Here is a 14,579-nt window from a genome sequence, read left to right as displayed (position 1 = left end):
CCACCAAGTGTCGAAGACTTGTATCATTTGCGTCGTCACGAATCAGTCAAAAGTGCTCTGTACTAAATCTTTTAATTGACTATTCATAACATATTTATCATAGTACTGAACTCTGAATGTATAATATGGGAGAATATTTCAATTTTAATTTTTAAATATCTTATTGACAAATATATGTCAAACGTCAAAAGGATTGGAATATCCTTATTTCAGTTATCTTCTCAAACATGAAATATACCAAGAAAGAATTTATGAAGGTAAGGGGAGGTAACTCCCTGATACAAAATATTATCATTATTCTAAATACTTTGACTGCTGAGACAAAGCAAATCCAGGTTTTTGATTTACCTCAGTACAATAGCATTAATAACTACCATTTGTCAGCGGTGGAGTATGTTTGGAGTCTATTCTTTTCATATTTTCTATATGGCTACACATTAATACAAGTGAAAAGCAAAACAACTTCTTGATAAACGAGACTTCAACGAGACTGAAACCTCAACAGAGCATATCCTTACCGAAGTGATGTTGATCAACAACACAACATACTGTATCAAAAATCCTATTTAGTAAGAGTCCAGTGACAACACAGTTTAAGCGCGAATGATATTGCTAAAATAGTCCGGTGGCCTATGTAATTCCGTGGACTTTTCGTGATGAAGTTTGACACCATATATCAAAATGTTCAGTAGGCGACACTTTGTCAAAAAAAAAGGATAGAGTCAATTTTTTTGACCAGGTTGAGGGGTCAAGGTCAATGGTCAAAGGTCAAATGGTTTATTAGCTGAAAACGGAAAAAACTGGCGTGAGTGAGATTATATTTTGACTTTTAGAGCGCCTAACTTGATTTTTCTTCTTCAATATATGCCATATGTTTAGTTTATTTACAAAAGACTTTTTTGTTAGTTCATAATTGGAATCTTTTTAAAAAGATAAGATGGAGTTAATGTCAAAGGTCAAACTAGCTAGTTTCTTTCATACCCAAATGAGATTGAAAAATAGTGACATCAATCCATACAGATATTACGATATTATTATCAAAATTAACTCCCCTAGCAACTGATTTTATTCCCTAGCAACCGAAAAAAAAATTCATTTCGACCGCAAAAAAAAAGTCGTTTTCAAAAGTAAATTTCTTGGAAACGCAACCATAGTTGGTATTGAACATCATCAATGTTATGACATAAATATGCACTAAAAAATCTTATAACCCAAATCCGTGGTCAGGCATCCATTTTTTGTCAAATTACCAATTAAAATATGCTGTTTTCATAAATGTTTAAAAACGATTTTAGCATGTTTTTTTTATATATATATTTCATTCATATTGTGCCAAAATATACAAAATAGGTGCCAAATTTACAAATATATGCTACATATGGATGATAGCCCCATTACCGGTGATTTATTTAGAAAATTATCAAAATTTACCCCCTAGCAACTGATTCTACATCCTACAACTGAAAACAGACCTTTTCAAAAGTAATGTTATCGGAAATGTAACCGTTATTTGATATTGAACATCAAATTAGTGTTATGATATATCTCTACATGTATGCTAGAACCTCATAAAATAAAAATCAGTACCCTGGCAACCATTTTTAGGTCACCTAAAGGTATTATAAAACAATCCACTGAACATAATTAGCATACCTAATGTTAGAATAATAGGAATTAAAAGGTGATCTTCCTTTAAACATAAGTGCAGGCTGTCAAAGGAGGTATTATTGCATATTTGACCATATGACCTTTGACCCCTACCTTGACCTCGCCACATGGTCAAAAAAATGACACCATCATTTTTCCGAATGAGGATGACCTACATGTACTGAACATTTTCATATATGGTGTCAAACTTCATCAGGAAGTGCACACGGAACCCCCAAAACCCGATATAAGCCACCGGACTAAAATAGGAAGAGGGATTTTGCATCAAAGCCTGTGGATTTTCCCATTTCTATTATTCTACCGGCTTCCACGACGAGTATGACGTCACAATGTAGTACGGTGTTGAGTCTATGGGCGATCGTCAGGACGGTACAGTCGGAGAAGCTCTCTCGGATCGTCTCCTGGATCATAGCGTCTGTGGATGTGTCTATGGACGCTGTGGCTTCGTCAAGTACAAGGATCTGAAGTTTATATTTTCCCATTTCACTTGATTACCGGTAGATTTCTCATTAATATATCAAAACGTAACACAAAGATAATTTTACAGAAAGATATAAGCATCTTCTTTACTTTTATATTATTTCTAACAATACCTGTATTTTGGATTTTTATTTATCATTATTATTTACTTCTTTCCCGTGATGGATATTTTTATTTATTTATTGTAATCATCGTATTTACTTTTTCCTGTGATGATAAATTCTTTGTACAATGTTTTACTACCTTGTTTTGTCGGAGAATCACGCGTGCTAAATATATAAGTTGCCTTTCACCTGTCGGTCAATTTTAGCCGAGAAATTGTCAACATTAGATTCAAATACATCTATCTGATTAAATAATGGCGATAAAGTTAAAAACTCGACGTCTACAGGTAGAATAACATCCCCTACTTACATCCATGTATGTGTCAACGCCGAGTTTGATCGAAATATTTTTTGACGAGACATAATCGAAGGTCGGTCGTACCTGCTTTGGTTTCCCACACCTTTATAGAGGGACCTGCAGTTGCGGAAAAAGTCAGTCGGAAGGTGATATCTTTTCCGCTACAACAGTAGCTAGTATAAACTGTTGAGTTCATATCAATATGTACAGTATTTCAATACAGTATACCTTAATATAATCGAATCTTACGATATCAAATAGCAATTACACATTATAAGATGTTATCATTTCTTTTCTTGATATTTGTGTTATACGCTTATATTAATCAATATTAATCCATTGATTTGTTTAAATATGTTGAAAATAATGAAGGCGCAAAAATTGTATAAGATGATTTGGTTTATATATGCTCCACCGACGACAGAGTATGTTCTTGTATATAAATGTCTAATAAACACAAAAATAACAGAGAATAATTCATTTTGCTTTTGGTGCATGCACCATTAGTACTTCATTCTATATAGGACATTGTGTCATGGATTTTTTGAGTGCGTAATTAATTCTTTTCAATAATTTTACATGTATCTTGAAGTAAAATAGGAAGGTCAAATTTTCAATGGTGGTAATTTTGTAAAGTGACTTTTGTAACTAAAGAAAACTACTAATTCGTCTGCTCTTGATTTTGATAAAGAGCAGAAACCCTTTGTCAGCGTTTTACCATCTTTAAGTATTTTGATTTTTAATAGATTTACCTGAGTGTACCGGCAAAAAGAACAGGATCTTGTGGAATTGATGATAAGTTTGAACGCAAAAGTTTCCGTGATATAGATTCAATGTCGACGTCATCAATAACCACGTGACCTCCCGATAGATCCGTCAGTCGGAACAGAGATACACCACCAAACATTAGATTACCACGTAGATCGGATTTTCAAGTTGATAAGTAATTCTGCTGTCTTATCGCAAATGAAATGTTCTAAAAATGCATATTTGAAAGAAAAAAGGGTCCTCCTGCACATTTTTCGCACTTCATTCTAAAAAATTTTCTGCTGCGCGGAACATTTCCTTAAATGTTCAAGCACATAATGTTCAAACCTTTAATAGTAGAAATTCAATACATATGAACTACACTAAAATGTCCATTAAGGCCTAGGGATTCTACTTACTACATTTGTATTTTAAAAAATGTCTCTTAAAAGATTACTTTGTTTACATGTCTTAGCAAGACAATTAATTCATTATTATTTTGAGTTACAATACAATGTGCCGATGGTGTGAAGCCGGTATGTTCAGATCGAGCAGGGTTGCACAATGATATGAAATCATTAAAATACATGTAGATCGTTAAACTCATCTCAGCCATTCTAAATCGGATTTTTCCCGGGGGAGACCCCTGGACCCACCTAACACCAAAATCTCGCGCCTTCGGGCGCTCGCAAAATCATCAAAATACATTGTAAAACTCATCTCAGCCATTCTAAATATAAATATTTTTCCCGGGGAGACCCCCGAACCCATAAACAGCAAAATATCGAGCTTTCGGGCGCTCGCAAAATCATCAAAAATACATTGTAAAACTCATCTCAGCCATTCTAAATCGTAATATTTTTCCAGATGTCGACCCCCAGACCCCAAAATCTCGGGCCTTCGGCGCTCACACGCTAATTTTGCCAATTTGCGTATTCGTTAATTTCATTTTAGCGACCCCACTGTCTATAAATGTGTACAAGGATTATATTTAATGATATATAAAAAAGTATGTAAAGTATATTTGGTTGTGTGTTGAATTAATCTCCTCCTGTAGGTGCGGCGCGGGAGGGGGGGAGGGGAGATTGAGGACCTTTGCCCCCCCCTTCATTACGTTTCCTACGCCACTGGCATACGACGCACATAAATTATAATTTCACCTCCCGATATCAATATTCATTTGAAGAGGTTATCGTGAAAGGTCACGGCCTTATCATAGTTCCCATTTGTTGATAAACTTCTCTCGTGACATCTCGCGAGCTTCTCAATCTGGTCGTCTATGAATTCATTGATTGAAATACATTTACACATACACATAAGTTAGATACGGAAGCATATACGTGTAATCTAGCTTTTTTGGTGTTTATAGCTTGAAATTTTAACCAAAATGTTCTCGTCAAATAACGTCACGGCTTAGATCAAAATTTTATTACGCATTTGGTTGTCTGGAACGTTAACATTTCAGTATTCATGGAACAAAAATAGCATAAGTAATATAATGACCACAACACAGATATGTGTAAGATGGATAAATTTCAGTAAAATGATTAGGGGGCCTTAATTTTATAAACAGCTGTACTTTAGGTAAGTTATTTCATATCAGGAGAGTAAATACGGTAATTTGGTAAGTACGGTAGTGGAGCAAGTTCACGTGATCTGTTGCGCGGGAAATAGAGTGCCCGGATGATGTGACTTAATTCTCGTCTCCTCATCTTTTTAGGCCAGTAGAGTCAAGCCTTGATAATGTTGTTGTAAAGTAGTAAATAAGGATTCCTATTTCCATTTGAGTGCTATTAGGATTGTGTATAGGTGATATTTTCATGTATTTTGTCATTTATCGAAGCGACTGCGGCAGTCGGTCAGAAAGCACATGCATGGTTTAGGGAAAGCATGGTCCAACTCGATATTGGATTGTAGTGCTGTTAAAACCTGTACATATCTTTTCTGTATGACATGACAATTTTTATGAATAATAATCAATATTACCATTGTTTTAAAATATATTGTGTAGTCTGATGGCTCATATTCAGAATATCGAGTAACGGTTAATTTGTACAGGTGGTACCGACTAGTTTTCATTGCGAGTTATCACCCTTTACATGCTGTGTACATTGTTTACACAAAAGCATTTCAGTGTTTGTGTAGTTATTTACAGTTAGATTTATTATGTGGTTAGTTTTGATAATTTGTGAGTATTGGATCTTGATTACATACACATGTGTGATAAGCATTGGTTACTATAAATAATAGTCATTATAAGCCGAGACTTGGGCTTTACCAATTTGCTGACTTGCAAGTATATGAATTATGGTACTAAGTGTATATAGTGAAAGGTTGAGTAAGTATAATTGTAATCATGATTTATTACATTGTCTGAATTCTTTGTGTAACATTGTAAGTATAATGGAATTCGGATTAAGCTTGGTGATAATACTGACATTATGCCACATTGGTATCTTGGTGTTGCAGTGGGAATTCCAATTATAAATGCATATTTTATAATTAGGATGTATGGTAATCCTAGAGTTTGTACATTTTCGTGTTTTGTAGTTTACAATTTGTTCTGCAATTGTTGCGAATGATAATTTACATAATTTGATAAATATTCTGATTTTCAATTAGAATATTTAAGCATTCGGTATGCTGTGATGCGTTGGCTAATTAGGTTGGTCACACATTGGTCACATGCCATGTGACTTGTCACCTTGTCACTTCTAGTCACTTGTATTGATTTGTCACATACTAGTTTGGTATTATACTTGAATGGAGGCATATATGAGGTAAAGCGAGTGATATATGTTTAGTTGAGTGTTTTACTAGTCTAGTCACAGTTTGTCACATTTGTTATTTCTAGTCACATTTTAGTCACATTGTTGTCACAAATATCGGTTTAGGTTGATATAGAGTGTGAGGCATCAGGGTAAATGTAATACCTATGTGTGGGAATGTACCATCGAGTTGTCACATGTCACACTTTAGTCACATTTGACCTATTTGTACTTACTATCTTGATAAGACTGTTGTTATGACTCTGCATGGTTATGTCTAATGGTCTGCTATAGTTATTAGACTGCAATTTATTATCATTATTGTGATTGAATTACAAATATGTTGTAATTTTGGCAAAGAGAGTGCCCGGATTCAGCCATTAAAGACTGATGTGACTTAATTCTCGTCTCCTCATCTTTTCGATTCACCGCATGCACAGATCCCATGTAACATATGGAAGTTGGTAGCGAGAAGTTGGGGCACTTGGCTCGATAGACATTTTCTTTTTTATATATATATATTGTGTCAAGGTCTATAAATCGGACGACCATATACCACTACCCAGTATCCGAAAAAGTATGTTTATAATTAAACTGTATAAGATGTGACAATGGGAATGTTCTCAATCGACAGCCAAATATTTTATCTTTAATTTTGTATATGATATAAATATCACTAGGTATCCAGAATCATCGGAAAAAAGCCAGAATCTAACTGGTCGGACACTGTAGTGTCCTCCGAAAAACACGCTATGGCTCCAAATATCTAAAAAAATCTTAAATGATTAAATATTGGTCAGATGCTTACATATTTGAAATATTTGAATTCTGTCGGTTCGTTTGGTATATAATACTTCATATTTTAAAACATGACTAAATGCATCACGGTTAATGCTTAAGACCATATTTGTGGTTTTTTTTCTATTTTGCGTCTGCGTGCTGATAGATATTAGGTCTCTTGAGTGAAAAAACAAACACAAACATTTTTTTCCTAACTGGGCAATGTTAAAAGGTGTGTAACCGAGTAAGTAATGTTTCCTGCAATATTCATAGATATGAAGTCTATCAAAAGAAAATCTTTTCTAAATTTGATCCGTGAAAATATTTTTGTTTAGATAATTGTACAAAAATCAGTATCAGTATGAACAAAAAAAAACCTCTAATTCTTTGGCAAACCATTGTGTTTATTTTCTTATGTGTTTTTCGCCTTGCTGGCTGGTAGGTTTAAGAAAATCAAAATGATACAAAACAGAAAAAAAAAAAAACACAATTATGGCCTAAACCGCGAAGTACGTATTACGCGAAGTATCACCAATATCTTGCGACGAAAATACCCTTTTCAAGAGTAATTTTTTGTGGGAGCTAAAACAATGGAAATCTTCTTTTTCACATTTAAACAAGCAACCCTCTTATTTATGCCCTTATACGGTTGTAAAGCTCATGTCTCCATATACATTATGAATTTCATAATTCCCTACACGTATATTCCTAATCAAGCCGACCACTATTGTCTCACTTAATCGATACCTCGTTAACATATACCATGTATGTTTTGTTTCTCATTATCAAAATCATTTCAATATTTATTTTGATTTATATTGATTATATGAATAATGAGATGAAATATATGCTAAAAAAAACAAAAACAAAAAAACCGTAGTATAGAAATGAACTTGTCCACGAAATACATGTACATCTATAAAGGACATCTGTCTGTAACGGACAGATTCATCAACCCTATTTAGTGAAATGCACTATAATTGACTTTTGTATAAAGGACATCTGTCTGTAACGGACAGATTCATCAACCCTATTTAGTGAAATGCACTATAATTGACTTTTGTATAAAGGACATCTGTCTGTAACGGACAGATTCATCAACCCTATTTAGTGAAATGCACTATAATTGACTTCTGTATGAAGGACATCTGTCTTTATAGGACAGATTCATCAACCCTATTTAGTGAAATGCACTATAATTGACTTTTGTATAAAGGACACCTGTCTGTAACGGACAGATTCATCAACCCTATTTAGTGAAATGCACTATAATTGACTTCTGTATAAAGGACATCTGTCTGTAACGGACAGATTCATCAACCCTATTTAGTGAAATGCACTATAATTGACTTTTGTATAAAGGACATCTGTCTGTAACGGACAGATTCATCAACCCTATTTAGTGAAATGCACTATAATTGACTTCTGTATAAAGGACATCTGTCTGTAACGGACAGATTCATCAACCCTACTTAGTGAAATGCACTATAATTGACTTCTGTATAAAGGACATCTGTCTGTAAGGGACAGATTCATCAAACCTATTTAGTGAAATGCACTATAATTGACTTCTGTATAAAGGACATCTGTCTGTAACGGACAGATTCATCAACCCTACTTAGTGAAATGCACTATAATTGACTTCTGTATAAAGGACATCTGTCTGTAAGGGACAGATTCATCAACCCTATTTAGTGAAATGCACTATAATTGACTTCTGTATAAAGGACATCTGTCTGTAACGGACAGATTCATCAACCCTATTTAGTGAAATGCACTATAATTGACTTTTGTATAAAGGACATCTGTCTGTAACGGATAGATTCATCAACCCTACTTAGTGAAATGCACTATAATTGACTTCTGTATAAAGGACATCTGTCTGTAAGGGACAGATTCATCAACCCTATTTAGTGAAATGCACTATAATTGACTTCTGTATAAAGGACATCTGTCTGTAACGGACAGATTCATCAACCCTACTTAGTGAAATGCATTATAATTGACTTCTGTATAAAGGACATCTGTCTTTATAGGACAGATTCATCAACCCTATTTAGTGAAATGCACTATAACTGACTTCTAGATAAAGGACATCTGTCTGTAACGGACAGATTCGTCAACCCTATTTAGTGAAATGCATTATAATTGACATTTGTATAAAGGAAACCTGCCTGTAAAGGACAATTTTGTTGTGCTTTATTGACAGGTTTGAACAAAAAAATTTTCTATTTATGCTTGAAGACCTGACGTTTCAATGATAGCGTACAGCATTTTATAGGAAAACGTGCTTATCATTTTGGCGTAATCAATTTTAGCGCAAAATCCATTTATGAAGGAAATCACAATGATTGTTAGTGATGCGCTGAAATTACACTCAGCGCAGTCATATTTCAGAACAAAATTTCCGATTCGATAAATAAGATTTTTCATATAATACAGCTCTATATTGATATAGTTTAACGATATCGAACTTCGAACAAGAGCAAAATTTGAACTTTTTATTCATATCTGACAAAAAATTAATAAACAAAATGTAGTCACTACATATTATGAAACCGTGAAGTTGAGGAATCCGGCAAACTAATTACAACAGATAGAACGTTATGTTTTATCTGTATTAATTAGTGTGCTAAGACAATCAGAGTGCCTATTGCTTGCATTCAGAATGCCAGATGTTATATTGCGGCTTGTTTTGAAAACAGAAGATGAGAAAGATATTTTCCGCGGACATGAAATAAATGCTGGCAACTAAACAACGGAAAAAAACAAAAGGTAAGTATTGCAACACAAGATAAGTATTTACATCGATCAAAGGAAAGAATGGTCGTTTCTCGTTTTGTTTTCTTCTTTTCCTCTTTCTTTGAAATATTTAATATACTTACATAATGATACAGGAAAGCTTATATATGTCTTCAATTATTAAATTCAATATGGCTGCTGTCTGCCATGATAGATATTTCAGAGAGATTCTCCCAGTACTTCAAAGTCCATGGTTACTGCCTGCCAATCATCTTTGTTTTCTGATCAGTCCTACAATGCACCGAAAGGAAGCCTACATATGAAATGTGATGCAGAACCAAGAGTTCAGCGGTAAACACAGAAGATGGCGACCTGTCAGCCATCGTGTTATTGTATCGGCCCTTATATACAATATGCACAACTAAGGTCCAGTCTACACATGACATTTGAGACAGATTCCTTCGGTATCAAAATCTATAATATAAATCAGCTGACACTCTCGCTACATTGTCAATGTGGTAGTACCTTGCTTTAGTCAAATTCTGCCAATACCGTTTTATTTTATAGTCAATGCGTTCACGCATGCTTCATTGACCATATCAGGCAAAATCAGTAAATCACCAACGCTAAACATCAAGAAAAAAACCTTTTGCCAATCGCAGACCTACATAAACTGCCTTTGAAGATTACATAGAATACCAAACTGTCTCATCTATAGTTTCACACAGAACCTTTGATTTAGGTTTGTTAAACCATAGTGAAGGGTTAGATATAATGACAGTGGTGCTGAGTACATGTAGTAACCCCTTGACTATTACGGATGGCTAAATTTAGAAAATAAACATTATTCTTCGATTATACCAATCCACAATTACAATGTTAACGCGATGTTTCCATACAGATATTAAAAATGGAATACCAATATCTACATTTCGCATGCACAATGGAGTTTGTACGAAACATACAAATTGAAAATAGTTGTAAAAATAAATGCTTAAATGTCAGTTTTGTTATTTCAATTTTGTGTAAGTAAGTCAAACAAACAATAATAAATGATTTATTCAAGATTGATACCGCCATTTCAGTCAACCATCTTAAGTTAATTAATAATCGAAAACTATTTTCAAAAGTATTTGGTAATCCCGTCGCTTTATTATCTAATAATTTTGTGTGACATTTAACATATACGGCCTTGTATTTTATAAGTAAGTAAAACTGATATTTTTATCCAATATTTTGTGTAGAATTTGACGCTATCTTCTCCGCTATGTTGACAATTTTTTAAGTTTGAAAATGAGATAAATAAATTGTCAATGTTGGCGTTATGTGATTTCTGAAGGAACCATGAACATTTTTATACAATTTTATTTTGAGAAATGGCGGTAACAAGCTTCAATTATCAAAATCCAAGATTTTCAATAATGCAATATACATAACTAGGACCCAGGGGGAGTCTACATGTGCAATTGAAATATTTGTCATTTCAATACTTTCTGAAAAAAATAGCGACAACAAGAATTGTTTACAGACTTACGACATACAACATAATAATAATAATAATAATAATAATAACTTTATTTAAACGTCGATGACCCATTGAGCCAATGGCTCATCTCCCATGGGGTCGACACAAACGAAAGTAGATTAGAAAAGCCCAGCATCTGTTGACGGTATGATGCTAATATATACATATTTATTATTCATTTCAAACAGAATTTACATATGTTTAAAAGGAATAAAAAAACAAGCAATCTACAACGAAAGAATGGTTTTAAGATTATAATGGTAAACGGACATTCAGTCTAGACAATCAATGTAATATGTGTTGAGATAATAGTTTTAATATTTAAAGCATTACGCTAGAACATATCATTAGTCAGTGGAAATAGTAAAATATAATTATACTTTACAGGAAGAACAGGGATCCAAATTATCCGAATATTCTTGATTTTAATCTTGAAGTTTGATTTTAGTTGAACGCTCGCTTCTGTGAGAAAGACACTACAGGCATGTAATGGTGTCAGAATTCTAACAACCTACCTGCCAACCAAGAATCCAGAAAATCGCAGATTGTCAAACCTGGCCCAATCTTACATTTACCGTCATGTCTAAAACACCAATCATCTGAGTAAAAGTGAGTCAGTTCTACTCACACAACACAGAAAAACATATCATGGCCTATATCTAGGTAGTCTATGTCCATCCAGAGAGTGTAGCAAATAATCTAATATTTGGCGGAGGGACATTGAAGTCTCGAACACCCTTCTATGAGATACTCCAGAATAGACTTGTGTTTCCTCTGATGTAACGCCATCTAATATTGTTTTATTACACTAGACTTGTTGTAAAATTGAGTTATGTATGCTTCCTTAAGTTTTCCAACGATTGGAAACTCCCAACCACCGCGAGATCTGCATTATGTGCGCTACCTATGTATTACCATTTTTTTGCAGTTGTTGACCTTCAACCTTAGGTCAAATCTTGGAATTATTTATTGAATAGTTTGCAATTATGTGTTCCAAAGACCGTATATAATGTAGAGCTGGATGATATACGCGCGTCAATTTTTTTTAAAGTTACAATTTCATTTTAGCAGTTTTATTTTTTCGCAATCTGGCTTTATGGGTATAGGTAAGGGAATAGGCCTATGTGATTCAACTATTTCTCAAAGTTTTGCAGATCATAGTGTTCAATGTGCAATGAAATCGCGGAAATACCCAGTGAGAGTAACCAGTTATGCGGTATATAATATATAACTGATAGAACAGTTTTCTCATATTGCTATCAATATGAAAGTAGTTAATTAATAATATTTCATGCAATAACAAGGATTTATAGGAGAGACTCATAGATCCTGGTCCAATAACAAAAGAGTTACAAATAGTCAATATTACAGGTCCCTTACTCTATTGATGCTGTCTATTTTTATTGGCGCCTGTTTCTCCAACTCATTTGGAAATGTTTTAATAAGTCTAAAATGGAGTTTTTCATCAGCTTTATCAACATGTATCAGATATCTCGAATATAAAGTTTAATACTATAGTCAACATAAAACAGGATTTAATATAGTAGGACGACATGACAAATACTGGAACGGCAATTCTAGTCGTGGTATATCTGATCGAAGAGTAAATTCAGTTCTATCATTTTAATGACACGATCCAGCTGTTACCCGACATGTTATTCGTGTAGGATATTAACATCAGTAAACTATTTCATCAATACTTATATCAATGGCTTCATCAATACTTATATCAATGGCTTCTAAAGATATATGAAAGTGAGACCACAATTAATTGCGGTATCAGCATGCCTAACTAACCAAATAAAAGGGAATGGGACGGCGCTAAGGTCGGACACTAAATGCTGTGAAACTGATATGCGGGAATAACATGGATCGAATTTTCTGGAAATATGTGGACAAAATTCTCTTTCAGGCTAAGTCTGAGAAACAGAAACTTTTGGACCAAAACACAGCGTAATGTATATTTTGATAATTTTATAATGCGCAATTATATTTAGACAACAATGGATGTTTTTTGTTGCGAGAAGCATTCACTAGATACGACTAGTATCCCCCTGTACGGTATAAAGATTTAAAGGGCCCAGTTTCACGAACATTCCTTAAAGGATTTAAGGAATCCCTTTATTTAAAATTCTCCAGAGTAAAGCATTACAGAATTTTTTGAATGCTCCTTAACTTAAGGGTTTTCCTTAACTCAAGTAATGCTTTCCAGCGGAGAGTTTTAAGTTAAAGGATTCCTTAAAGTTAAGGAATATTGCAGAATTTTCAAAATGGCACGATAAGGAAAATGGCAATATGATAATACGGAGGTTTGAAAGAAAAATACTTTTTTATTTTGGGATACACAGGGCAGGGATATTCTACACAAACTGTTATAAAACTCTCCGGTAAAAGCCTTGGGTATTACTAAATCACATTATATTCTTATCATTTATATCCACTTATGATTATATTAAATTTTCATCACCTAGGAAGATGAAATAGAACCGGTTGCCGTATTGATGATCGTAGAAGGCGGCTGAATATGGAATCAAATTTCTACTTCTTCTAATTGAATTTCATCTTCTTAACGTTAAACTTGAGAATTCCACATATTTGGTTTGCAACTGAGAGCTTTCATTTATATAAAATGATAGGTTCTGTTCAAAAATAAAGGAATGACTTATTTGCCCATTGTGTCTATACTGTGACCGAAGTGGGTGTCCTAGTTATTATCTTTATGTTAACCCCTGCCTTCATTACATCCTGGGACTGCGGTGGCCGAGTGGTCGACCTATGACCTCCACCTATGTGTCCCGAGTGGAGTAGTTACCAGATACTGACCGGTGGTCGGTGGTTTTTTCCGGGTACTCCGTCTCTCTACACCAATAATCCTCAAATGGCCCTGTTAATAAGACGACGTTAAACTTAGTAAACCCAATCATTACATTCAAATCTAAATCTAATTACATGTACAAAAATGAATATGGTAATCCTTCATGAATTGATGTTATTAAAATTTACTATATTACATTTAACGCTAGTCACATTATATGTAAATCGTATATTGTGATAGATAGACTCTTCCGTTACTTAGTGGTTTTTCCACTGGAGATGGGTTTGCGTTTGTCCTATGTATTTAATTATCAACAAATATACCTTATGTTGTCATAACATCAGATAAAAAACATTTTCTGAAATTAAATGGCGTTGAAAATTAAATTGTTCGTTATTTAATTAATACTTTTTCTAATCGCCTGTTTCATTTTGAATGCCAAATGTAGTGTGATGTACACATTAGATAGACTAAAACATGTAATTACATTGTAGAGGCTTTACATTATGGCTATATGATGCGTGTTAGCTTAATGTGCAGTAAGGGTATAATAACCTATATTTGTAATTGTCTTACGAAATAATGTGTATTGAAAATATGGTTAAGCATACATGTATTATATGGCTTGATGAATTATTTCATATAATATATA

The sequence above is a fragment of the Argopecten irradians genome, chromosome 7 (genome assembly GCF_041381155.1).
Source record: "Argopecten irradians isolate NY chromosome 7, Ai_NY, whole genome shotgun sequence".
Lineage (NCBI taxonomy): Eukaryota > Metazoa > Mollusca > Bivalvia > Pectinida > Pectinidae > Argopecten > Argopecten irradians.
The sequence above is the reverse complement of the archived record's forward strand: the minus strand, read 5'-3'. Positions refer to the sequence as shown.